The sequence below is a fragment of the Prionailurus bengalensis genome, chromosome A3, assembly GCF_016509475.1.
Source record: "Prionailurus bengalensis isolate Pbe53 chromosome A3, Fcat_Pben_1.1_paternal_pri, whole genome shotgun sequence".
Lineage (NCBI taxonomy): Eukaryota > Metazoa > Chordata > Mammalia > Carnivora > Felidae > Prionailurus > Prionailurus bengalensis.
The window spans coordinates 43,922,475-43,948,411 of record NC_057354.1 but is presented as its reverse complement, the minus strand read 5'-3'; the positions used below and the strand labels follow the sequence as shown (position 1 = coordinate 43,948,411).

The 25,937-nt window shown below is 42.7% G+C and overlaps 1 protein-coding gene across 3 annotated transcripts in view; it reads right to left on the bottom strand.

Annotated features, from left to right (window-relative positions):
* Nucleotides 1–6,869: 6,869 nt before the first annotated feature.
* The window catches only part of DTD1 (D-aminoacyl-tRNA deacylase 1), a 211,408-nt gene continuing 192,340 nt past the window's right edge, over nt 6,870–25,937 (bottom strand). Inside the window, exons 6-7 of one of the 3 annotated variants that reach the window (XR_006300877.1) lie at nt 22,267–22,323; nt 6,870–7,470 (exon numbers count right to left, since the gene is read on the bottom strand). The gene's annotated coding sequence lies outside the window, so the exon portion shown is untranslated. Of the gene's footprint in view, nt 7,471–22,266; nt 22,324–22,409; nt 22,629–25,937 lie in introns of those variants that run through there. The other 2 variants (XM_043602971.1, XM_043602972.1) reach the window with 2 other exon arrangements.

The following is a 25,937-nucleotide window of genomic DNA, read 5'->3' as shown; positions in this document are numbered from 1 at the left end:
GAAAAGAGGCTCAACATCGCTAGTCATCAGAGAAACGCAAATCAAAATTACAATGAGATATCACTGTGAGGGTAGCTAATATCAAAAAGACAAGAGATAGCAAGTGCTGGTGAGGATGTGGAGAAAAGGGAACCCTTGTTCACTGTCCATGGGGATGTAAATTGGTGCAGCCATTACAGAAAACAGTATGGAGGCTCCTCAAAACATTAAAAATAAAACTACCACATGATCCATCAATCATACTTCTGGGTATATAAGCGATGGAAACAAAATCAGTATCTTAAAGACACACCAACATTCCCATATTCATTGCAGCATAATTCACAACAGTTATGATATGAAAACAAGCTACGTGTCTGTTGATGAACACATGGATAAATAAAATGTGGCATTTTTATTTTATTTTTAATTTTAGAAAGAGAGAGAGCACATGAGTGGGGCAGAGGGAGAGACAGAATCTTAAGCAGGCTCCACGCTTAGCAGAGAGCCCCACGTGGGACTGAGCCGAAATCAAGAGTCAGATGCTCAGACTGAGCCACCCAGACACCTCTAAATTTATTTAATTTTAATTAATTTAGTGATATGTAACTAGGTGGCTACTAAATTAGACAGTGCAAGTCTAAAAGTTCTGATATTTGGGTAGAAACCAAGAGACCTAGGGACACATGGGGTGTTACCATCTCTTCCTTTAAGTGAGTTGTAGGGGCACCTGGGTGGCTCAGTTGGTTAAGCATCTGACTTTGCTCAGGTCATGATTTCACAGTTCATGAGTTTTAGCCCCATGTTGAGCTCTGTGTTGACAGCTTGGAGCCTGGAGTCTCCCTCTCTCTCTGCCCCTCACCCACTCACACTCTCTCTCTCTTAAAAATAAACATTAAAAAAAAAAAATAATAAGGTGAGTTTTAGAAGAGGAAGAAGGTCCAGGCCTTCTCTGGTCTGCAACACCAGGGCAGCGGACACTTGAAATGCAGGACCTTGACTGGGGACTTCAAAGCAAAAGAGGAAAGGGGGCTCAGGTAAAACCATTACACAATGTACGTGACATAGGAAGGAATAGGAGAGAAAAATCCCCACAATTTTTCAAAGAAATTAACCCTGAGCTGGCAACAGCCCTGTGGCTTCAATCTCAACACACAGGCACAGTTGAGGGGGCTGCACATTTCACAGAGAAGGAAACCCTGAGACAGGGCGGCTGGGCCACGGCAGCAGGCTGTGGCATGGGGAAGGCAGGGGGAGCTGTGGGAGATGGCTGCCTGGAAGGGTTGCAGCCTTGGCCTTCATGGAGGGAAGGAGCCAGGAAACCCACACCAAGCCTTCATTCTCTCAGTCCTCAGAGCATCTGCTGATGCCTCCCCTGGTCCGAACTTGACAGGAAGCTGGAAGTAAGCACACATGGTCAGCCTCAGGGAAGAGCAGAGAGGGGTTCTGGACACAGACATCGCGAAGTGACGCGGCATGGATGGAATGAGTGGTAAGGAAAGGAGGGATGAGAACGATGTCAGGCGATGAGAACGGCGTGTGAGGAGGGCACCTTCATGTTGTCATGGCAGTGGCCGTCCATTGGGGCCTGCCAGCCTGGCTTTGAACCCTGACTCCACTACCTGCTAACGGACTGATCTGGGTTAGGTTCCTATGGGGTGATGACACTCATGGTCTCTGGTGTCTCTGTACATCTTGTGAGCACAGGTGTTGACTGTCTTTGCTTGACTATATTTCTGAGGATATTTAAGTAACAAACAGCCTTGGAAGAGAGGGAGTGTATCTCTCTCCAGAGCAAAGGTCAGGCATCATAAAAGATTTGGGTTTTCTGGGTTCTTCTGTAGCATAACCCGCTGTGTGTGAGGCGTCACCTGGCCCTCCTTGGTGTCATCTATGGAAGCTGGGGTGCAGAGAGTTGGCACAAATGCTGACACGAGCTCCCACTAGTGCTGTGAGCAACAAAGCTCAGCCCTGTCTTGGACTGGGGCCTCCTGTGTGCTGCCGGCACCCAGGAGACTTTGTGTGGCAGGCCAGCTGGCTACTGTGTCAACAGGGCAAGATCTCAAGCCCTTCGCAGCTCTTGACAGCTCACTTCTCTAAGTCTCAGTTGCCTCAGCTGCAAAATGGGAACAACAAAAGGGCTGTGGGGATTTCAAGTGTTGATATACATAAAGGACTTAGAATAGCTTTCAGTCCCAAACACACGCTCAAGTTAAGGTAGTGATTTTATCTAGTACTGTATGGCAAATGTTTCAAACTTCAAAAAGGAAAAGAAATATCATAAAAGGGGACTTGAAGCCCATGGTGGGGGAAGAGACAGACTTACTAGGGTCTCTGAGTGAACTGAAGTTTCAGAAGTCCTGAAATAACCTACAGAATTGATCATGGAACAGACGTACTACTTGTAACTCTGAAAAATAGTCTTCTGAAAAGAGGGGAGAGAAGACCAAAAATGTCAAAAATCCCAGTTTCAAAAGACAGATTCCAGGCAGAGCACACGGGCCAGTGAGATGCAGATTCCTGAAAACATTCTAGAATCAATGATGAAGCAGATGGTCTGTGAGCCTGTGGTAAAGAACACAGGGAACGCTAGAAGCCAGCATGAGTTCACAAGTAACGTGCTGTATGGTACTAATATTTTTTCTGACAGGATTACTGGGTTAACCACCAAAATACTGTGAAAACAGTGTAGCATGATGTCCGCAGAAAAGGGTGACATGGGATGGAGGAACGGGGGTTGAATGGGAATATAAATAATGCAGCTACTGACCTGAAAGAAGGTTTCCAATGAAGGGCCGACTCTATCCCGTGCATCGGGGTTAGCCTAGACTTGGACAAAAACACAGAAAATAGCTCTGAAGATGACACAAAGCTGGGAGAAATAGCCAGCATACCATTTGAAATATTTCCACAGCCTAGCCCAATAGGAACAGAATTCAGTTCTTCATGTGGGTTCCTCACAGGCCAGACAGTGGCTATGGGAATTTAGTTAAAAAAACAAAAGCAAAAACAAAAATTAAAAAAAAGAAATGGGTTTGGGGCACCTGGGTGGTGCAGTTGATTAAGCATCCAACTCTTGATCTTGGCTTAGGTCATGATCTCACAGTTTGTGAGTTCAAGCCCCTCACTGGGCTCTGTGCTGATGGTGCAGAGCCTGCTTGGGATTCTGTCTCTCCTTCTCTCTGCCCCTCCCTCACTTGCGTGTGCTCTCTCTCTCTCTCTCTCTCTCAAAATAAATAAACTTAAAAAATTTTAAAAACAACAACAACAACAGCAAGATTTTAGTTACTTGAAGGCTTGGTGAGAGCCAGAGACGTGATGCAAGCCACTGAAAGAAAGCAGCTTCAGTCACAATGAGATGCATTATCACAGGGATGTGGCCCGGCATCCCAAGTGTGTGCCGCCATAAGGCACCATGCCCAACGCCTTGTGTACATCTTATTTAACCCTAACCATGCCCCAGACACACGGGAAGAGGATGAAGTTCAGAGAGCTGAAAGAACATGTACGCTGTGCCGAGATCATGGGGCACGTCCACTGCACAGCCAGGATGGAACTCCAAGTCTGGGCCACCCCTTGGCCTGTTGAGACCTCCACACTACTGTCCAGTGGCCTTGGTCACCCCACACCAGCAGAGCTGCACCCAGTCCTCCAGGCAGGTCACTGTCAAAGCTGTGCCACGTGAGAAACTGCAGAGGAACTAGAACAAGTCAGCCTGGAGAAAGAGGGAGACGGATGAAGCCTAAGTACATAATCACAACTTACCAGACCTCTGCGGGTCCTGTCCCTGCTCCCCACCTGTGTCTGTCCATGTCCCTCCACATGCCTCCTGTCTCCCTGAATCCAGCCCCACCGGCCTGCTTGAGCCCCCCTCCACTGCACCTGATGGTTTGCCCTCCTCCATGGCGTGCCCCTTTCAGTTGGCCAACTCCACCCCATCCCCCAGACCTCAGCTCCCTTTGGGAGATGGCCACCTTAGACCCAGGCCTGGTCTGAGCCCACCCCTGCTATAGGACAACGGTGGAATCTCTTTCAACAGACACCTCAGCACGTTTCCTGCTTGATGACGGAGCCTCTCATGCACCAAACCTTGGGGAAGATTCAAAAACAAGCAGAGTTATTTCAAGGGCCGCTACATATATGAACTATGTTATCAAAAATTGTTTAATAAATCTAAAATACCATCACTAATAGATACTTTGGTGATGGGAATTTAAGGTTTTGTTTTCCAGACCTCTAGAAATTTCATGCACGCGTCGGCACCCCAGAAGAGGACAAAGACATTAGCAGCAGCAGCAGTGAGAGGCAGACCTGCCTCAAAATCGTGATTTTCCATCTTCTTCCTGCATATGATCAACGGGAGGCTCTACCTCTGATATTATTCCATGTCTTCTAAAATGAGGTTAACTCTACTCCTAAAAGAGCCAAATCAGTAATGAATTGCAAATCAAGAATTCTGTCAGTGCCTGGCTGAAAAAGGGCAAGAACTCTGATAAACCAGTTGGACAGAAAAGGTCACCTCCCTGGTTTGGGAGTGACTATAACGGCAGCATGTCAGAGGAAACAGTGTGTTTGCGGAATGTTTGTTCCCTATGATCAACTCAATGTAATAGCGCTTTCTCCATCTGCCAGTGTGCACCCATCTCTGCAGGATGCAACTTGGTAGAGAAAATGCCTTCCTAAGGACCACCAACCATGAGGGGATGCTATGTCCAGCCCCAGGACATGCCTTTCTTTGGTCTATGCTGTGTGTCTCCCAAGAGCTTGGTCTCCTATCAAGTAACCCATGAAAGGCAAGATGAAACGGACCCTGCTACCCAGTGTTATCAGACAGTGTTCTGTTTAAAGTACAGGCCTGCAGTCTGCCAAGCCTTCTCAGAGAAGCCATACAAGGGACGATTCTCCTCTCCCATCCCCATTCAAATGATGTGTTAATGGACCACAAAGAGCAAGCTTAAAAATAAGCAGAAAACAGGAGGAGATGTTAGGAGGGTGTAAAGACTGAGTTTTATACTCCACAAGAGGAACTGGACCCCAAATCTAATTTTAGCCATGAGTCCCACAGTAAGGGTTAGAAATGACCTTCAGAAACAGAGCGAAGGGGAGGGGGAAGGCAGGATTAACTTCTTTTTGGATGCAGCTGTGGGTTTCATGGGGATTCATCCTGAGCTTTCGGGCGTTTTTGTTGTTGTTGTTTTGCACAACCTTGGCCTGTGGTTAGACCCTATGGAGCCAGTCTTTAGTGTACATGCTGCTGCTTCTGTTTCTAGGAGCTTAAAGTGGACTTCAGGATAAGGGAAAAGCTTCCTCCAATCCAGTGCTACCTACAGGTTCTGACAATCACTACATACTATCAGGGAGGAAAGATTTTTTAATTAATTAAAATTCTCGCCATATGTAAGTAGGCTCAGAACTTCTGCCCAAATGCTGAACGGTCCTGACATTGCCATCTACTTTTAAATCATGTTGGAAAGCGTTACCTTGTATCAAGCCAGCATCTATGTTAATGCAACTTATACTTATTACTCCTATTTTGTTCCTGACCCAAGTATCTTGTTCGTATCTTTCAAATATTCAGAGTTTTGTTTCTCCCCTTCAGTCCTTCTTCCTTTATGGTTTTCAGCAAATGACCCACATGACTCTGCTTATGCCCCAATTTGTCTACGTCCCTTTAAAATGAGATCCAGGAACTGAACTGTGGGCTCCGAGGGTCTTTATCATTTTCCCACCGTCCAGACGTCAAGTACATTAGCTATTCTATGTCATCCTCATTCCCCATTAGCACAAGGACAGGTTGCAGCTGTTCAGCAAGCATTAATTGGTGGTGATAAAATGTTGTGGCAGAGAAATGTCTGACAAATGTGTTCAGCAAGTCCATGACCCTAAGCCAAGTTTACAAAACTGTAGTTTGGAGTAACTTTAAAGTGAATTTTAATTCATTCTGTAAAAGCCTATGTAGATAATTCAAACAGGAGAGCTTCTTGGACCTCACTGCCCATCCAACTGGGCATCCCATCCCTGACCAGGGATCTGCATCTGGAATGTAATGATTTCAAATCCAGAGTTTATTGCTATCATGGATTATCCCAGACCACCTGTATTGGTTCGGAGAAAGGCAGTCTGGCAAACCCCTTTTCAATTCCATATCCTTGTACTTGAATGCATATTAGAGGTGTAATTTGAGCTTTCTTTTCCTAACTTTCGTTTCCATTTTCTAACTATGTTTTTCTTTGAAGTAGACAACTGGGTCAGATTAGACAGGCTCAGTTATAAAGGTCACAGATAGAATTTCAGCATTACAAAAGTGCCAAATAAAGATGTCTCCTTTACAGTTGGGCAAGAAGTATTTCAAAAGAGGATAACTCTGTATAAGCATTAAAATACTATAGATGTCATATAAATATATATTCCATATAATAATATATATGTAACTGCTAACATCATATAATGTCTAAAAACGACCAGTACAGCTGTGCCACTAATAACAGTAAAATTAGCTGAGAAACTCTTTGGCAGAATACAGTTTCTTCTTCACAGAACTGTGAGAATACGGGTTGGATATATGGACAACCATTCAGCTCCTGGAAAAGGGGCATCTGTGTGGTCCAACATGCTGTGGCCTTTCTCCACCTCCCAATGCTGGATAAATGAGAGATTGCAGCCACACTTAGTCTCCGTCATTTGGCCATTCTTTTCCCTTCCCATGTTGGAGTAAAATGTCATCAACTACAAACTGCCACTGATAGGCTCTCACCATGGAATCAGAGGCCTGTGTGGGCCACTCAGGGAACACCTCTTGGGACAGGGTTATTTAAAAATAATATGCACAGAGTGGGGTCAGACACATTGTATGTCTACAGATAAAATCATTAAGCAGAAACACAGCAGGATTTGTTTAATAATAAAGTGGTTTGTTGAGGTTTGGAATTTTATTATTTCTTTTTAGAAAAATGAGAAAATTTACAAGATGCAAAGGTCTTACACAATACATTATCACTAAAGTCTGTTCTCTGTACACCTTAACACGGGCCCTGGCTAAGGCGGTGTTGGGAAGAGCATGGACAGCATGAATTGCAGTTGCGACCCATCATGGACACGCAGAAATACACCACAGTGTGAAAGGAGGACTCGGTGACAAATAACGCTGGACCAGCCTGTTCCAAAAGCAAGCCAAGAACTCACAGGAACCAGCAAAGTCTTTCTGTGGGGGGAGCATGGGTGTCTGTCCTGTTGCAATACGCACGGGGTGTGCTCCCCTGCACCGCCGGCACCCACCTTTCCGTCAGACCACAGCAACAACAGAGAATGGTAACGTTCCTTTGGTGGTGGTGTTTGGTTTCATTCTGCTTTGTTTTTGCAGGGCTACTCAGGTTCCCTATTTCTTGTTTCTGTCTTCCTTTTCATGATTCAGTTCCAAATTCTTAAAGCAGTGTAGGTACTTAGCATCTTCCATGAATTTTTCAGGATCCAGTTCCACCTGATGATAATGCACTAAAAAGAACAAAGATAAGACACATTACAGGAAAAGGTGCCTTCAAATTTGCCTTCAAATCCTATTTTAAAAATATGACCAAGCATAAAGAAAATAGCTGAAGATACCCTTTCAGTCCATAAATGACAACAGCATGACAGAGTTTCACTTTACTACGAAAAATCTGCCAAGCTGTCACATATAAATCCAAACACCTCATCAAAGTCTCCAATTTATTAGAACCTCATTCTTAGAGCTCAGAAAGACACTAAATATCTGGGAATTAACTCACTTCTAAATGGCCTTTGATCAGAGAAATCACAAGGCAAATTAGAAAATAGGTTAAAACGTGACTGTGAATGAAAATGCAACATATCACAATCTGTGATACTCCCTAAGGCAGTACTTAGAGGGAAATTCATAGCATTCAATGGCTATCTTAGAAAAGAAGATGTCACATCAATAATCTGAGTTTCCACCATAAGAAACTAAAAGAATAAAAGAGTAAACCCAAGGCAATAAAGAATAGAAACTAATGAAATTTCAAGCAAAAACAAAAAAAAAAAAGGAAAGATCAATAAACCTGATAAACCTCTTACCAAGAAAAAAGAAGGCATAAATTATGAATATCAGGAATCAAAGAGGCAACATCACTACATGTTTTATAGACATTAAAAGGATAAAAAAGGACATACCACGGCGTAATTCCCACAAATTAGACAACACAGATGAAATGGACAAATTCTTTGAAAAAAGATACAAAACCTTATTTCCAAATCCTTTTAATAATGAGGGAGGCAGAGAGGAACCTAAATAAAGCACAGAGACAGGGAATAAGCTAAACACTTGCTTTTGGGATATTTTTAATGCTGCTCAAAGGATAATGGTAGGCTCTTCAGTATAAAATCTCCAAGTGCCTCAAGTTTTCTTCTGTAATTCTGAGGCTACAACAAAAACCAGCCGGTCTTGCCAAGATCTATGAAGCAGGCAATTGTCAACCAAGAGTTTAAACCCCAAACTTAACACAGCAGTTTCTATTCTCTCAGATCTAAATTCTAATTGGATGAACTTTGGTAAAAGCAGAAGATTCTGGTAATAGTGGGTTGCACAGTGATACCACATCTGTGAATATGCTTCTGGGTACACTCAGCACAGGTCACATTCTTAACAAAGGGTTGTATTATGAGCAGATGCCTCAATAGAATTAACAGCCTTCCATTCCTGCGCCCAGCTTGACATGGAGGTCCACGGGCCCACACCAGAAAGGCTAATTATAACTTCAGCTATGTTCTTCAGTTCTCTAGACCCACACAAGGAACTAAAATTTCCCCCAAGGCCTACCCTCACGCTCTAAAACCCACCAGTCATAGTGTTGCACTATTTCTAAGAGATCTCAAAGACCACAAGGGAATAGGGATTATACAATATAATTCCTGGGGACCATATTTAGTTCTATTTTTAAGTCAAGAAAAGCAGTCCATTTGCTCCTATATTTTAATCAAGATAGTAACCCAAACATAGGCACCTGGGTGTATTGAAGCCTCTTTCCTCATCTGCAATAGTAATAACTGAAATCCTGAAACTGGATCTCACATTGACCCTTGGGGAACTTCATCTTGGTGCAGATTAAAACCTTTGTTTTGAACTTAAAATGAGCTTTGGGACCCTGCTTTAATATATTATTCTTTTACAATTACTTCAGATAAATATCCTAGATGTTTTAAAGCTTTGAGATAATAAATTTATGCTTCCAATGTTTGATGTGCAGATGGAAATGATAAGGTTTACATAATGATAATGTTCACAATATTCCATTAGATGATGAAAGCAGTGGCATTATATATACAGTCTATCTTTAAGTATGTAAAATTAGAGAAAGATACAGAATTATCTGATTAGAGAAAATGTTATAAAAGCATTATGTTAATAATGATTATCTTTGATGAGATGGCGGGTGACTTTTATTTTCTTTGAGCATTCTGGAATTTTAAAAAATTTTCTGTGATGAATGAGCATTAGTTCTATAATACAAAATGGCTTTCAAAAGAAATTTTACGAGGAAGACAATTTAGAAATTCTAGTTCCCTACCAGAGAATCACAGAACTAGAAAGGATCCTGAGAGGTTTCATGCCAGGGGTTCTCAAAGTTTAAAGTAAACCACTTAGGCCTAGGGACTACATTAAGCACTGACCCTGAAGATCTGAACTAAGAATTCCTTCAAGAATTAACTGTTCTAATACTGGAATACCCAACAGGTGCACCTAGTCATAACATCAACATTAATATTCTGAGTGATGAGATCCCAAACTGCATGCAAGAGCCTTCTGGCCAAGCAGTAGACACTGTCCCACCTGAAAGACACTGCCCCCTGCCCCTCACGATACATGGATTGGTCAAATAGATGCCACTTTTACTTTCGATCTCACTTTTAACAAATGCTCCTTCTCATTTTCTTAAACATGACCAAGGAAAAACCTAGAGGCCAGGTTGCTGGCTGTCAAGTGGGAGTGGCTAGAGATAACACTCACACAGCTAGACGTATGAAAAGGGAGGTGGGGAGGAGCTATCTGTGAGGTCCACCTGCCACATCAGAAGCACTGAGTGGAAGTCATGTGCAAACTGACAAACACACAATTCTGCACAAGAGGGTGTCAAAATTTAGAAACCCTGGAGGAAGGGTAAGGTGCCTCCCTATGAGAGCTCAACAGAGGACGACATCTACTCCCTGTGAGTCAGGTGAGCTATCTCAGGGCAGACATGACCCGCAGGCTGGAGGCAACAGGCAGTAGTAAGCACCTGAGATAACAGCACCATAATTTCATAACCTTGTGGAAAGAAGCTTCTGGAATGGTTCTCTTTTATTGCCTGCAAACACTGGGGGCAGTGGGGGATAATCCAGCACCAGAAGCAAGGAATTCCTCAACAGCCTGTTCGAGTCTCTCAAAGATGCTGATTTCCAGCCGATCTGCTTCTGGCTGTAGGCCATTCGAGCAACCACAGATGTAAGTGCTCGAGTTAAGATACACAGACCACGGACCTGCTCTCCAAACCACTGTCAAAAGAACCCAGATTTTATATATTTATTTCAGGCCACAGCTAGGAATCCAATCTGAATTCACTTACCTAGAAAAGAAAGGCTGTTCTATGAGAAAACATGGGTCGCTGAGAAGTCCATGTTATCAGAGAAGGATTCACTCTGACCTAGCATTTATTGCGATTCCAGTGAGCCTGCACTGAACTGTCAAGGTGAAGAATCTCTGCCTTTACTCGAGGCTGATGGTCCTGACCTGGTGATGTGTATAAGGGGCCAGTGATCTGATTTCCCCATTAAGACAGGAAACCTTGGTGTGGTGTACTAAAGGAAGAAACTCCCAAAAGAAATTAGTTTTTAATTTGGGCTTAACTTCTACCCTATTTCTCACATATATTTGTACGTATTAATCATGCCTGTCTTACAGAACTGGCAGTGGTTCAGAATTTTCACTTATCCAACTGAACTTTCTGCAATGACAGGGTTGTTCTACCTCAGCACCATCCAAGATAGCAACCACTAGCCAGATGTGGCTACTGGGCACTTAAAATGTGGCTACTGTGACTAAGGAAATGAATTTTAAATTTTGCTTAATTTTAATTAATTTACACTTAAGTATCCATACATAGGTAGTACCTACTGCATCAGATGGCATATTTCTACGTTATCTGTAAGCTTAGCTCAACACTTCAGCAAAAAACAGAATCACTAACTGTGGCCAGCTTCTTGCCAATTTATTTTCCAATAAATGAAACTGAGGCAGAAGCTAGGTATGCAGAAAATCCAATTCTACTGCTGGTAAAGAAACATAATGTGCCTACTGTGCATCAGTGAGGAAGCAGTTCAGCCTCATGTATAGCAGTGGCCAGAATAGCAATGGAAACAGTAACCTCCTCTAGGTTAGAAGAAAGAGAACGGGGCAGAAAATAATCTTTGACGAAACACTGCTTAAAATTTCCCAAACGTATTGAAAGAAACATTTACCAGTTCAAGAAGCTCAGAAAAGTCAAAGCAGTCATCAGAGTGAGACTCAGATGTGATACAGATGTTGGAATTATCAAAGAAAAACAACTATGATTAATATGTTAAGGGCTCTAATAGGCAAAGTAGACAATATACAAGAACAGATGGGTAATACAGCAGAGAGATGGAAATGCTAAAAATAAAAAACACCATAACAGAAAAGAAGAATGCCTTTGATGGGCTCATCAGTAGACTGGACATAGCCAAAGGAAGAATCAGTGGGCTTGAAAATACGTCAATATAAACTTCCCAACTACTGAAATGCAAAGAGAGAAAAGAACAGAATTGGAAAAGGAGGTAGGGGGGCATGGGTGCCTCAGTTGGTTAAGCATCTAACTCTTGATTTTGTTTAATGGGGTCAAGCCCCATGTCAGGCTCTGCACTGATAGCATGGAATCTACTTGGGATTCTCTTTCTCTGCCCCTCTCCTGCTCACTCATGTGCACGTACACACACACACACACACACTCAATATAAATAACTTTCAAAAAAAAAAACAAAAAAAGAATGGAGGAAAAAGGGAATTGACCAACCAGGACATGGGGCAATTACAAAAGGTATAATATACATATAATTGGAATATCAGGAAGAGAGAGAGAGAACAGAGTGTTTGACATAATAATGGGTAAGAACATCCCAAACTGGAAAAAAAAAAAGAGAGAGAGAGAGAGAGAGAAATCCCTGAAAGAAGCTGAGGGAAAGGGGTAAGGGGGAGGGAGGAAGTGGGGACGCTGTTATTAGCATGTGATAACATGTGATACACGTGAAGCTGTACAGGTCATCTGAAGGTGGACTTAGGTTAAAACTGCATGGGAATGCAAGCTGGTGCAGCCACTCTGGAAAACAGTATGGAGGTTCCTCAAAAAACTAAAAATAGAACTACCCTACGACCCAGCGATTGCACTAGTAGGCATTATCCAAGGGATACAGGTGTGCTGTTTCGAAGGGACACATGCACTCCTATGTTTATAGCAGCACTATCAACAATAGCCAAAGTATGGAAAGAGCCCAAATATCCATCAATGGGTGAATGGATAAAGAAGATGTGGTATATATACACAATGGAGTATTACTCAGCAATCAAAAAGAATGAAATCTTGTCATTTGCAACTACATGGATGGAACTGGAGGGTATTATGCTAAGTGAAATTAGTCAGAGAAAGACAAAAATCATGTGACTTCACTCATATGAAGACTTTAAGAGACAAAACAGATGAACAAAAGGGAAGGGAAACAAAAATAATATAAAAACAGGGAGGGGGACAAAACAGAAGAGACTCATAAATATGGAGAACAAACTGAGGGTTGCTGGAGGGGTTGAGGGAGGGGGGATGGGCTAAATGGGCAAGGGGCACTAAGGAATCTACTCCTGAAATCATTGTTGCACTATATGCTAACTAACTTGGATGTAAATTTTTAAAAAATAAAAAATAAAACAAGTTAAAAAAAATGTGTACTGCAAACTCTAGGGCAACCACTACAAATTTTTTAATTAAAAAAAAAATAGAAACAGCACGTCAGAGGCATAGTTAGTTTTATACATGAAACACCACCACACGTTGACACAGGAAGCAAAATGAAAGCTTGGAAATGAAAGAGATTCTACCTTCTACAGGGGAAAAACACAGTGAAAACATGACTATCCTTTAACAGAACACACACACACACCACACACACACACACACACACACACACACACACACACCCTGCTCTAGCTCATTAGGAAGAAATGTGCTCAGCCAGATATGTCTTATTATTCAGACAAAGGTCAAGTTGAAAAAGCAAACAGATGGCAGTTTCCAAAACACTTTCCTTGCTTGGTTTCAAGTGCGTTGACATTTGAGGACAGAAATGTGGGGTGCTGCTCAGGAGCACGCTCCTCTCACACCCTAATGACAGCAGCCAAATAAATATGCAAATGAGGCAATACTCGCCCTTGCAATCAAAGGCAGAGAGCACATGGTCCCACAGAGAGGCTGCCATAGCTAGCACAGGGGGAAATGGGAGGTGCAGCCTCACAGAAAACCTTGAGCCCTCCCAGCAAGGTGAGTGAGCCTGAAGGAATGAGGCAGAGGACAAAAACAGAGGTGCACTTTAGCACTTCCATGTTCATTTGATAAAATAAGAAACATCTGCAATGTGACAGAAATGTCAACACCCTGGGAGTATCCTCTAAAGGTTTCTCATTTTCAAAGAAAAATATGCCCAAGCTCATGCAACTTCTCACTCCACTTTCTTCTGCCTTTTCTTTCTCTCTCATGCCTTGGAAACTCCAAGCTGCTCCCTTAGGTCCTGTGAGGCTCCTTAGGGCTCTTCCTGTTTGTAAAGAAAAGCAAATGAAAACTGCAGCTCCCCTCACAGAGGCAGGGGTGGGGCTTGCTGTCTTTCTGTGGAGCACAGTCAATGCCAAGGTCACCTTCTGTCACTACTTAATTCAGCTCTTACAGATATCTGAATATTTGGTGGTGATTTTGGGGGTCTACTGGGATGACAAATTTCAGCAGATGGGGCAACAAAAGCCCATGGGCAACAAAAACCCCAAATACATAACTGGAAGACCATCTGTCATTTACTCCTGGCCCCCTTTAGGGTCTTCAAATCTGAGTACATGTCTATAATCCCAGAAAGGTGCAGGAGAGGGGTGGGTGCCCCAGCTCCTCCCTGATCCTTGGCTGGCTGCAGCAGAGGTGCCTCAGAGGATTCCTCACATCTGTCCATACCTGGATGTCAGCACCAGCCACCCAGCCTCTGCTGTCATCTCTGGTTTGAATTCCAACTGGACATCCACCTTAAACTGACAATAAGCAAATGGTTTTCCTCATGAACTCAGTCAAAAACCCAGACAGTGCTACAGTGCTAAATATGCTAAATATGCAAAGAAAACACGGCTTCTGTATTTTCATGGGCCCATCTAAATGTCCTCACAAGTCTCCATCCCACTGAGTAGCAGCAGGGGAAATCTTGAACGCACAGTAATTCTGCTCGCCTGGGTGTTGGAACAGCTGAGTCCTCAAGTGGTCTTTGTGCCTTGGTGGCTGGTGTGGTTCAGCACCTGGTGCTGAGCCCTGGGGCACACCACTGAGCAGCACCTGATTGCTCAGGGGCCAGAGCCCCCACCTCTGTCTGACCTGACCTCAATTCAGCTCTCACTAGCACTACAGACCCCTCACGCCTTACCCTGGGAACCACATGGAGATCGTGGCTGAGACCTGCAAAGACTCAGTGCTATGAAGAGCTGAGGTCATGACCCTCCTGGCTTTCTGGGCACATTGGCCTCTCTCGGCCTCTGGGGCAGGCTCACCTCACCCCTTCTAATAGGACCTATGGCCAGCCCAATGAACCCCCACAAACCTCTCTTCTGCACACCTCACAAGGCAGGTGAGACCCTCTACTAGCTCCTGCTGCATCCTGATGCCTAACCATGTCTTGCTGCCCCTTCTACTCAGCTGCAGCAGTCTCGTAGAGACCTGCAGCCATCCTACACAGCAGTCTCCTTCCAGAATTCCCACCAGGGACCAGAGCACCAGGACCGCAGGCCTCCAGCTCTCCCATCAACCTAACCACCACCCCAAGGACTCTAGCCTGGAGCCAGAACACCAAGTGCGGCCTTGGGCTTCTCCTCCATATGTCCCTTTTCTCTCTCCCACTATGTCTCCTAAACTGAAGCTCTCCTTCACCTTCCCTCCTACCAGACAGGGCCCCTCTACATCATTCTCCTGCACTCACCCTCTCCCTGCCTCCTCCCTAGGGCCATGATGATGACACAGCTGCAGTGAGCTTGATTTACAGGGAAAAGGAAAACACATCTACTCGTTTCAAAACACTGTGCCCTTGAGTTTGCTTCCCCCACTACTGTGTCCCCTCTCTGGTTAGTTCTTTTTGACCCTTGAACAACATGGAGGTTAGAGACGCCAACCCCTACACAGTAAAAGTCCATATAACTTTTGATTCCCCAAAAACTTAACTACTAATAGTGTACTGCTGGCCAAAACTTTATTGATGACATAAACAACACATTTTCTGTATGTTATACATATTATACACTGTATTCTTACAATAAACCAAGAAAAAAGACAATGTTATCTAAAAAATCATGAAGGGAGTTGCGGCAAGATGGCGGCTTAGGAGGACGCTGGGCTCACCGCACGTCCTGCTGATCACTTAGATTCCATCTACACCTGCCTAAATAACCCAGAAAACCGCCAGAGGATTAGCAGAACAGAGTCGCCGGAGCCAAACGCAGACGAGAGGCCCACGGAAGAGGGTAGGAAGGGCGGCGAGGCGGTGCGCGCTCCACGGACTGGCGGGAGGGAGCTGGGGCGGAGGGGCGGCTCGCCGGCCAAGCAGAGCCCCCTAGTCTGGCTTGCAAAAGCGGAGGGGCCGGGCGGACTGTGTTCCGACAGCAAGCGCGACTTAGCGTCTGGGAGGTCAGAAATTAACAGCTCTGCTCGGAAAGCGGGAAGGCTGGAGGACAAAGGGAGGGAGAGCTGCTGAGCCCCCTGACAACAGAGCTCAGTTTGGTGGGGAACAAAGGTGCTCGCCAGCGCCATTTCCCCCGCCCATCCCCCAGCCGAAATCCCAAAGGGAACCGGTTCCTGCCAGGGAACTTCCTCGCTCCGCGCAAACACCCAACTCTGCGCTTCTGCGGAGCCAAACCTCCGGCAGCGGATCTGACTCCCTCCCGCTGCCACAGGGCCCCTCCTGAAGTGGATCACCTAAGGAGAAGCGATCTAAGCCTGCCCCTCCTGCCCCCGAGCACCTTGCCTACCCACCCCAGCTAATACGCCAGATCCCCAGCATCACAAGCCTGGCAGGGTGCAAGTAGCCCAGACGAGCCACACCACCCCACAGTGAATCCCGCCCCTAGGAAAGGGGAAGAGAAGGCACACACCAGTCTGACTGTGGCCCCAGCGGTGGGCTGGGGGCAGACATCAGGTCTGACTGCGGCCCTGCCCACCAACTCCAGGTATACACCACAGCACAGGGGAAGTGCCCTGCAGGTCCTCACCACGCCAGGGACTATCCAAAATGACCAAGCGGAAGAACTCCCCTCAGAAGAATCTCCAGGAAATAACAACAGCTAATGAGCTGATCAAAAAGGATTTAAATAATATAACAGAAAGTGAATTTAGAATAATAGTCATAAAATTAATCGCTGGGCTTGAAAACAGTATACAGGACAGCAGAGAATCTCTTGCTACAGAGATCAAGGGACTAAGGAACAGTCACGAGGAGCTGAAAAACGCTTTAAACGAAATGCATAACAAAATGGAAACCACCACAGCTCGGCTTGAAGAGGCAGAGGAGAGAATAGGTGAACTAGAAGATAAAGTTATGGAAAAAGAGGAAGCTGAGAAAAAGAGAGATAAAAAAATCCAGGAGTATGAGGGGAAAATTAGAGAATTAAGTGATACACTAAAAAGAAATAATATACGCATAATTGGTATCCCAGAGGAGGAAGAGAGAGGGAAAGGTGCTGAAGGGGTACTTGAAGAAATCATAGCTGAGAACTTCCCTGAACTGGGGAAGGAAAAAGGCATTGAAATCCAAGAGGCACAGAGAACTCCCTTCAGACGTAACTTGAATCGATCTTCTGCACGACATATCATAGTGAAACTGGCAAAATACAAGGATAAAGAGAAAATTCTGAAAGCAGCAAGGGGTAAACGTGCCCTCACATATAAAGGGAGACCTATAAGACTCGTGACTGATCTCTCTTTTGAAACTTGGCAGGCCAGAAAGAATTGGCAAGAGATTTTCAGGGTGCTAGACAGAAAAAATATGCAGCCAAGAATCCTTTATCCAGCAAGTCTGTCATTTAGAATAGAAGGAGAGATAAAGGTCTTCCCAGACAAACAAAAACTGAAGGAATTTGTCACCACTAAACCAGCCCTACAAGAGATCCTAAGGGGGACCCTGTGAGACAAAGTCCCAGAGACATCACTATAAGCATAAAACATACAGACATCACAATGACTCTAAACCCGTATCTTTCTATAATAACACTGAATGTAAATGGATTAAATGCGCCAACCAAAAGACATAGGGTATCAGAATGGATAAAAAAACAAGACCCATCTATTTGCTGTCTACAAGAGACTCATTTTAGACCTGAGGACACCTTTAGATTGAGAGTGAGGGGATGGAGAACTATTTATCATGCGACTGGAAGCCAAAAGAAAGCTGGAGTAGCCATACTTATATCAGACAAACTAGACTTTAAATTAAAGGCTGTAACAAGAGATGAAGAAGGACATTATATAATAGTTACAGGGTCTATCCATCAGGAAGAGCTAACAATTATAAATGTCTATGCACCGAATACCGGAGCCCCCAAATATATAAAACAATTACTCATAAACATAAGCAACCTTATTGATAAGAATGTGGTAATTGCAGGGGACTTTAATACACCACTTACAGAAATGGATAGATCATCTAGACACACGGTCAATAAAGAAACAAGGGCCCTGAATGAGACATTGGATGAGATGGACTTGACAGATATATTTAGAACTCTGCATCCCAAAGCAACAGAATATACTTTCTTCTCGAGTGCACATGGAACATTCTCCAAGATAGATCATATACTGGGTCACAAAACAGCCCTTCATAAGTTTACAAGAATTGAAATTATACCATGCTTACTTTCAGACCACAATGCCATGAAGCTTGAAATCAACCACAGGAAAAAGTCTGGAAAACCTCCAAAAGCATGGAGGTTAAAGAACACCCTACTAACGAATGAGTGGGTCAACCAGGCAATTAGAGAAGAAATTAAAAAATATATGGAAACAAACGAAAATGAAAATACAACAATCCAAACGCTTTGGGACGCAGCAAAGGCAGTCCTGAGAGGAAAATACATTGCAATCCAGGCCTATCTCAAGAAACAAGAAAAATCCCAAATACAAAATCTAACAGCACACCTAAAGGAACTAGAAGCAGAACAGCAAAGGCAGCCTAAGCCCAGCAGAAGAAGAGAAATAATAAAGATCAGAGCAGAAATAAACAATATAGAAACTAAAAAAACTGTAGAGCAGATCAACGAAACCAAGAGTTGGTTTTTTGAAAAAATAAACAAAATTGACAAACCTCTAGCCAGGCTTCTCAAAAAGAAAAGGGAGATGACCCAAATAGATAAAATCATGAATGAAAATGGAATGATTACAACCAATCCCTCAGAGATACAAACAATTATCAGGGAATACTATGAAAACTTATATGCCAACAAATTGGACAACCTGGAAGAAATGGACGAATTCCTGAACACCCACACGCTTCCAAAACTCAATCAGGAGGAAATAGAAAGCTTGAACAGACCCATAACCAGCGAAGAAATTGAATCAGTTATCAAAAATCTCCCAACAAATAAGAGTCCAGGACCAGATGGCTTCCCAGGGGAGTTTTACCAGACGTTTAAAGCAGAGATAATACCTATCCTTCTCAAGCTATTCCAAGAAATAGAAAGGGAAGGAAAACTTCCAGACTCATTCTATGAAGCCAGTATTACTTTGATTCCTAAACCAGACAGAGACCCAGTAAAAAAAGAGAACTACAGGCCAATATCCCTGATGAATATGGATGCAAAAATTCTCAATAAGATACTAGCAAATCGAATTCAACGGCATATAAAAAGAATTATTCACCATGATCAAGTGGGATTCATTCCTGGGATGCAGGGCTGGTTCAACATTCGCAAATCAATCAACGTGATACATCACATTAACAAAAAAAGAGAGAAGAACCATATGATCCTGTCAATCGATGCAGAAAAGGCCTTCGACAAAATCCAGCACCCTTTCTTAATAAAAACCCTTGAGAAAGTCGGGATAGAAGGAACATACTTAAAGATCATAAAAGCCATTTATGAAAAGCCCACAGCTAACATCATCCTCAACGGGGAAAAACTGAAAGCTTTTTCCCTGAGATCAGGAACACGACAAGGATGCCCACTCTCACCGCTGCTGTTTAACATAGTGCTGGAAGTTCTAGCATCAGCAATCAGACAACAAAAGGAAATCAAAGGCATCAAAATTGGCAAAGATGAAGTCAAGCTTTCGCTTTTTGCAGATGACATGATATTATACATGGAAAATCCGATAGACTCCACCAAAAGTCTGCTAGAACTGATACAGGAATTCAGCAAAGTTGCAGGATACAAAATCAATGTACAGAAATCAGTTGCATTCTTATACACTAACAATGAAGCAACAGAAAGACAAATAAAGAAACTGATCCCATTCACAATTGCACCAAGAAGCATAAAATACCTAGGAATAAATCTAACCAAAGATGTAAAGGATCTGTATGCTGAAAACTATAGAAAGCTTCTGAAGGAAATTGAAGAAGATTTAAAGAAATGGAAAGACATTCCCTGCTCATGGATTGGAAAAATAAATATTGTCAAAATGTCAATACTACCCAAAGCTATCTACACATTCAATGCAATCCCAATCAAAATTGCACCAGCATTCTTCTCGAAACTAGAACAAGCAATCCTAAAATTCATATGGAACCACAAAAGGCCCCGAATAGCCAAAGGAATTTTGAAGAAGAAGACCAAAGCAGGAGGCATCACAATCCCAGACTTTAGCCTCTACTACAAAGCTGTCATCATCAAGACAGCATGGTATTGGCACCAAAACAGACACATAGACCAATGGAATAGAATAGAAACCCCAGAACTAGACCCACAAACGTATGGCCAACTCATCTTTGACAAAGCAGGAAAGAACATCCAATGGAAAAAAGACAGCCTCTTTAACAAATGGTGCTGGGAGAACTGGACAGCAACATGCAGAAGGTTGAAACTAGACCACTTTGTCACACCATTCACAAAAATAAACTCAAAATGGATAAAGGACCTAAATGTGAGACAGGAAACCATCAAAACCTTAGAGGAGAAAGCAGGAAAAGACCTCTCTGACCTCAGCCGTAGCAATCTCTTACTCGACACATCCCCAAAGGCAAGGGAATTAAAAGCAAAAGTGAATTACTGGGACCTTATGAAGATAAAAAGCTTCTGCACAGCAAAGGAAACAACCAACAAAACTAAAAGGCAACCAACGGAATGGGAAAAGATATTTGCAAATGACATATCGGACAAAGGGCTAGTATCCAAAATCTATAAAGAGCTCACCAAACTCCACACCCGAAAAACAAATAACCCAGTGAAGAAATGGGCAGAAAACATGAATAGACACTTCTCTAAAGAAGACATCCGGATGGCCAACAGGCACATGAAAAGATGTTCAGCGTCGCTCCTTATCAGGGAAATACAAATCAAAACCACACTCAGGTATCACCTCACGCCAGTCAGAGTGGCCAAAATGAACAAATCAGGAGACTATAGATGCTGGAGAGGATGTGGAGAAACGGGAACCCTCTTGCACTGTTGGTGGGAATGCAAATTGGTGCAGCCGCTCTGGAAAGCAGTGTGGAGGTTCCTCAGAAAATTAAAAATAGACCTACCCTATGACCCAGCAATAGCACTGCTAGGAATTTATCCAAGGGATACAGGAGCACTGATGCATAGGGCCACTTGTACACCAATGTTCATAGCAGCACTCTCAACAATAGCCAAATTATGGAAAGAGCCTAAATGTCCATCAACTGATGAATGGATAAAGAAATTGTGGTTTATATACACAATGGAATATTACATGGCAATGAGAAAAAATGAAATATGGCCTTTTGTAGCAACGTGGATGGAACTGGAGAGTGTGATGCTAAGTGAAATAAGCCATACAGGGAAAGACAGATACCATATGGTCTCACTCTTATGTGGATCCTGAGAAACTTAACAGGAACCCATGGGGGAGGGGAAGGAAAAAAAAAAAAAAAAAAGAGGTTAGAATGGGAGAGAGCCAAAGCATAAGAGACTGTTAAAAACTGAGAACAGACTGAGGGTTGATGGGGGGTGGGAGGGAGGAGAGGGTGGGTGATGGGTATTGAGGAGGGCACCTTTTGGAATGAGCACTGGGTGTTGTATGGAAACCAATTTGTCAATAAATTTCAGAAAAAAAAAAAAAAAAATCATGAAGATGGGGCGCCTGGGTGGCCCAGTCGGTTAAGCGTCCGACTTCGGCTCAGGTCACGATCTCACGGTCCGTGAGTTCGAGCCCCGCGTCGGGCTCTGGGCTGACGGCCCGGAGCCTGGAGGCTGCTTCCGATTCTGTGTCTCCCTCTCTCTCTGCCCCTCCCCCATTCATGCTTTGTCTCTCTCTGTCTCAAAAATAAATAAACGTTAAAAAAAATTATTAAAAAATCATGAAGAAAAAATACATTTATAGTCCTGTACTGAGTTTATTATCACCAGAAGTTTTCATCTGTTAACAAGATGCATTGTCAGTACTTACATCATCATCCTACATGATACAAAACACTATACACTTTATACATATTACTAATGCTAGACATCAAAAATGAAAAGATAATGTGAAAAAGAAATTCATATTTATTTACAGGTGTAATGATTCATGCATTAATAATGAAGTAGTAGCAACAGGATTGCTTTATGGTAGCCTAGCCTACACACTAATGAATGAATGGTTATGAAATTTTTGTGGCATACAGTTTTACAGTCATATTCATAATACAGTACTGTCAAGACCACTTTACCACTGTGACAATAGGCCAATATGCAGTTTCTCCAGTTATAAGAGAGAGGGGCATACTGTATAGCAATTCTTTGAAAGAAAAGTTGTAAAACAGTAAGAGAACAAACACATTTTCAATTTCATGTCAACTATCACTCACCTTACGCCTCTGTAAGGACAGGTTCTCCACCTCCGCACAGGTCTTGCACACAACGTTCTACATGATGAATACGTAGACAATGAAGATGATGACAAAAAATGTCTCATACAATTAATCGGTTTTCACACAAGGACACACACATAGACAACCCTAAGTTTATTAACTGTATGGATGGCATGATGATGACTTTCTATTCATTAAGCGGAAGTGGATCATCATAAAGGTCTCCGTCCTCACTGTCTTCACGCTGAGTTGGCAGAGGAGGAGGAAGGAGGGCTGGTCTTGCTGTCCCAGGGGCGGGAAAGCAGAGGAAGTGGAGAAGGTAGGAGGGGAGGCAGGTGAGGCAGGCACGCTCGGTGTAACTGTATGGAAATACCAAACATTGTCATTTCTGTCTGACTTGTTTGCTTTTTCTTTTCTGTTTTCAAATGTTTCTATATGGCACCAATCATTCTTCCACCTTTGCTTTAGTTTCAGTGTCCAATCATAAAAGAAGTCAAAAGTAGTCATGAATAACTGGAACCCTTCTGCCAGACTAACAATTTGTTTTCTGGCACTGCTGCTTCTATGCCTTCTTGCTCATCATCTGAAACTGTTTCGGAAGCATTCATCTCTCTCAAGTCGTCTTCTGTTAATTCCTCTGTGGTGCCTACTAGTTCTTGAATTTCTCCAAGATCCATATCATGAAACCCTTCTACCACCCCCCCCCAACTCACCTTTTTTAAAACCATATCAGTAGTCTCTTTCATGATTTCCTTGGTTGGTTTTGTTATAAATCCTGTGAAGTCATGTACAATATCTGGACAGAGTTTTCTCCAACAGGAATTTATCGTTTCAGGCTTGATGGCTTTCACAGAATTTTCTAGAACAGTGGCATCTTCAATGGAGTAATCCTTCTAGACCTTCTTGATGTTCTATCAGAGTTCTCTTCCATAGCACTAACAATGTTTTCCATGGAGTCCTGTGTGTGATGAGCCCTCAATGTCCTCATGACTCCCTGATCTACAGCCTGAATTAGAGATCATGTGTTTGCAGGCCACAGACCAATTTGATACCTGCAGTGTTGGACTCACGGGGTTCTGGGTGGCCAGGGACATTGTCCAATACCAAAAAATCTTTAAAAGGCAGTCCCTTCCTGGCAAGGTACTCCCGTACTTCAGGAACAAATCATCAATGGAACCAATCCAGAAAAAGAGTTCTCATTGTCCAGGCCTTCTTGTTATACAAGCAAAAAGATAGCAGCTGGTGTGTGTTTATTCCCCTTCAAGGCTTGGGGGGTTAGCAACTTTATAGATTAGGGAAGTCCTGATCATAAACCCAACTGCATTTACACAAAACAGCAGTTAGCCTCTCCCTTCCTGTCTTAAATCCTGATACTTGCTTCTCTTCCTTACTAATAAATGTCCTTTGGGACATTTTCTTCAGGATAGGGTACTTTTGTCTGCATTAAAAACTTGTTCAGACAGATATCCTTTCTCTTCAATGATCTTCTCAGTGGCATCTGGGAACTCATCTGATGCCTCTTGATCGGCAGATGCTGCTTCTCCTATTATCTTGATATTTGTAAAGCCAAACATTTTTCTAAAATTATAAAAACCATCCTTTGCTGGCATTAAATTCTCCAGCTTTAGATCTTTCTCTTTGCTTTTGCTCTAAGTTGTCACATAATGATTTCACTTTTTCTCAAATCATCTTAAGAGTCTATAGGTATGCCTTTCTTTTTTTTAAGTTTATTTATTTTTTGAGAGAGCAGGGGGAGGGGTAAAGAGAGAGAATACCAAGCAGGCTCCATGCCGTCAGCATGGAGCCCAATGCGGGGCTGGAAACTCAAGAACTGTGAGATCATGACCTGAGCCAAGTCGGATGTTTAACCACCTGAGTCACCCAGGTGTGCCGGTATGTCTTTCTTATAGCAATCCTGTACCGACATAAAAGCTGCATTACCAATATGAGATAAAAGGATATTTCATAAAAAGTGCAAGGCTTTCAGGCCTGCTGGCATTGCTACAGCAATGGCTACACAAATTCTTTTTTTTTTTTTTTTTACAATGTTCCTGATGCTGGATTCATTATCTTGAGATGGTGGGCACTGAAGCTTCAGACCTAAATCCATGAGACATATTAAGCAATTCAACTTTTTCTTGTGGTGTTAAGACTTTTCTCTGCTACTTGGGAGCACTTCGAGCATCACTAGTGGCACTCTGGATGAGTCCCATGGTGTTATTCAAGGTTTAGGGTATTGTACTAATAAACACGATGAAAAGTACGCAAGAACCATGAGGTATCACATTTTACTACAATACACAACTTACGGCAGGGACAAACTGTTCGTGCAGAGATAATTAGCGTCACATGATGTTTTAAGTGGATACTCACAACACCTGAGCTCACGGTAATAGCAACAGAGGCTAGGAAATTATTACAGTAGTATATAGCACGTACTATAGCTAATTTATGCAGTTATGCATTTTCACTTGTTTGCATTTCTCTCCACTGCAAATGGTGCCACGTAAGTGTTGGTGTGTATAAATTTTGATAAATTTTAACTTTTTATAGTAGATGTATGTATATTTTATGGTAGTAACTGGTAAAATAGACTGGTACTTACATAGATTTTTTTATGCATTCATGACATTCCTAACCTTTTCTTAATTTCTTTATATTTCTAAGGCTACACAGTTTGTCTGCAAGCTTTTGCAAATTGTTGTAAACCTCCAAAAATGTTTCCAATATATTGGAAAAAAAAAAAAAAAACAAACATGTATAAGGAGACCCACACAGGTCAAACCTGTGTTGTTCAAGAGTCAACTGTAGTAGGATTTACCCCAAGTTCTACACTACCCAATCAGCAATACCTTGAAAATAAATATGGTTACAGTTTTTAACTTTTCCATCAATTTTAGAAAAGCAAAAATAGATACCTACCAGTCTATAAGAAATTTCACCTCTTAAACTCTGGGAGATGTTGGAAAGAAATGCCCACTTTCACCTCTTCCCTTGTTTTCTATTGTGAATGTGTCCTCTAGCATGTTCTGTGACACACAGTTACTGTCTCCTTCTCTACGCATGAGGCATTCGGGTATTTTTCTTGCCCATAGAGATGGCAAAATCACTCCCAAGCTACCCACTGGGTACAGGAAACTAATGTCCAGGATACCTTTCTACTGGGATTATTCTAAGGCCAAAATCTAACTCAAATAGAAAGTTATGTTTTGCACTGTTATAAAGAGTAGAATTCAACAACACCCCTCAATAAACAAAACAAAGATTTGTAGTACTGAACAGACACAGTTACATCAAAAATCAAGACATTAAATTTATAAAATATATGAGCAGGTTGATAATATAATCAAGAAAAGATGCAACTAGGTGGCATAAGAATTTTTTAAAGCCATTTTGAAAATACAAGGTCCAAGGCACATCTGAATGTGTGTGTGTGCACACGCATGTGTGCGCATGTCCATTTAGGTTGATAAGCTGTGCTTGGTTACTGGGAGAGGAGTGATTCTATATTTACTACTTTTCTATTCATTGAGTTCATCATGGGAGTCTGAAAATTCAATTTTTAAAAATTTACTGTAAGGTCCCAATACTCATTGAGGAAAAAGCTATTATTTATAATCTTAAAACTACATGGAAAAGACATGGTGCTGTGTCAGAGTAGGGCCATA